The sequence below is a fragment of the Panthera leo genome, chromosome A1 (genome assembly GCF_018350215.1).
Source record: "Panthera leo isolate Ple1 chromosome A1, P.leo_Ple1_pat1.1, whole genome shotgun sequence".
In the NCBI taxonomy this organism is placed as follows: Eukaryota; Metazoa; Chordata; class Mammalia; order Carnivora; family Felidae; genus Panthera; species Panthera leo.
The window spans coordinates 31553509-31555666 of NC_056679.1; the positions used below are offsets into that span (position 1 = coordinate 31553509).

Below are 2158 nucleotides of genomic sequence, written 5' to 3' on the forward strand. Positions count from 1 at the left end.
TTAGGCCCTGGATTACTTTGTTGGTACAGGTCCCTGAGTGAATTCATCAGTATTACTGAACAATTATATATATGGAGGACATATGCAAATGGTAAATGATGAAAAAAACATTATTAAAATGATTAATAAATTATTCAAGACATTTGTTATATTTACTTACTCTTTATGTGCCCTTACTATGTTGAGAGCTTAGTTCATGTCAGTTCTATGAAAGGACTGTTTTGGTAGTTTTATGTGCTATCTCTCAGGAGTTGACACCACGCTTATGGCCCTGAGGTATGCCAGGGTGTGTGTGCATCTGAGGAGACAGCCTTTTCCTCAGCACTCTGTTTGCCTCCTTTAGTCATGAATATGTAGGCCTCAGTGAATGGACACTGTGTGTTCTATTATAGGGCAAATTTGGGGGCCTAAAAATACTTTATTTTTATAGTCTTTTTTCAGGTCACATAGGCAATCAGAGAGTCACTAACATTTACTTTAAAAATCAGTTTGCAGCATTTATGTGATTTATACATAATCTACAAATAAGAACCTATGTTCTTTTTATTCATCTAGCTTGTCCCTCTGTAAGTAACCCAGCTTACAAAAGATATTAATCTTTCTATCCTTAATGTATGGGTCTCCTGACAGATTTTAGCAATACCATGCAAGTCTTTATTTTTTTTTTTTCCTCTCACACACAACATAAAGCTATTTGCTGCTTTGAATTATACAAATAAATTGAAAGTCGGTAAGGCCCATGGAATGTTGACTCTGGTTCTTGATCTGATGAACTATCAGCCCTTCTTAGGGCCAAATGCTTTAAAGTAACCATCTAAATATTTACTTACATGGAAAGAAATGTCTATTTTGAGAAGCTTAGTGCCGATTATAATAGCAGAGCAGTCATACTCAGGCATTTAAGATAAACATTGTTTTTGTTTTGTTTTGTTTTATTCTTAATATATTTATTTATTTTATTTATTTATTTATTTTTTTAATATATGAAATTTATTGTCAAATTGGTTTCCATACAAAAAAATATGGAACGCTTCACGAATTTGCGTGTCATCCTTGCGCAGGGGCCATGCTAATCTTCTCTGTATCGTTCCAATTTTTAGTATATGTGCTGCCGAAGCGAGCACAAACATTGTTTTTGATAATGGATAAAAAAATACTTCTGATGATATTTATTTTATTTTATGCTTGCTATGTGGAAGGGCCAGTGCTAAATGTGGAGTAATAAATATAAGATGATCTGGCCATTGTAATATGTTTTACAATATTGTGGTGTTATTTAATGTCTCTATTTATAAACCTGTAAGTAGAAACCATTTAAACAGAGAGGCGGTGGTAAGAAAAATGATCTTAAACAAACTTTAAGAAATACTTAGTGGTTGTTACATTTGACTATGTTTTATTTTTATCATGGATTGTAGTACTTTATTGAGAATGTTTAACATTTAGAAAATGATAAAATAGATGGGAAAGAGTTAATTTATTTTGGAATTAATGCTTTGATAATATTTGAGTTGGAAGTAAAGTTTATCTCTGACTTGGCCCTTAATTCTTGACTGGTGGTAAGAGTGGACTTGGGTCTTTCATAAATGACTAATAGCATAGGAGAAGAGATCATTTTGAGAAGTATTCAAGAGACAGACCTTTCTGAGTGTAGTTGAGGTCAGATTGTAAGAAACAACAAGCAAGTAATATATACGGTATACAAAAAGAATACAAGAAGTGGTGAATCGGTTGCCTAAAAACAGTGGCTCTAGTCATATCAACAATTTCAAGAGTCAATAAACAATGTTTTTAGTGATCAGTTTATAAGTACCCAGAATTTCTCAGAACTAAAATTTAAGCATTATGTAATATCTCATATTAATGACTATTAAAACCTGTCCAATAATCTTACTAAATATAATCTCATTTTACTGTCCATATTTAGTATTTATTATATAAACCACCTTTTCATGCAAATAATTTTATTGAGTGACAAACCTATGCTAGTTATACTCTGGCATGTTAGAAATTCATGATAAGGAACCAAACAGAGACCTTTCTACAGAAAATATTCTGAGAAATTTAAGTTTGATATGGTGAGATTTTCCAGTGGAGTTGACAAAGGAGTTTCTGGAGTAAGGATATGATGAATTTGCACTAGGTGTTTACATTTGGG

At 32.1% G+C, this 2158-nt stretch overlaps 1 non-coding gene across 1 annotated transcript; it reads right to left on the reverse strand.

Annotated features, from left to right (window-relative positions):
* Positions 1-1016: 1016 nt before the first annotated feature.
* On the reverse strand, positions 1017-1124 carry LOC122202407. Its single transcript, XR_006194646.1, has one exon. It is a non-coding gene; the product is annotated as a U6 spliceosomal RNA (small nuclear RNA).
* Between the last annotated feature and the right edge of the window lie 1034 nt (positions 1125-2158).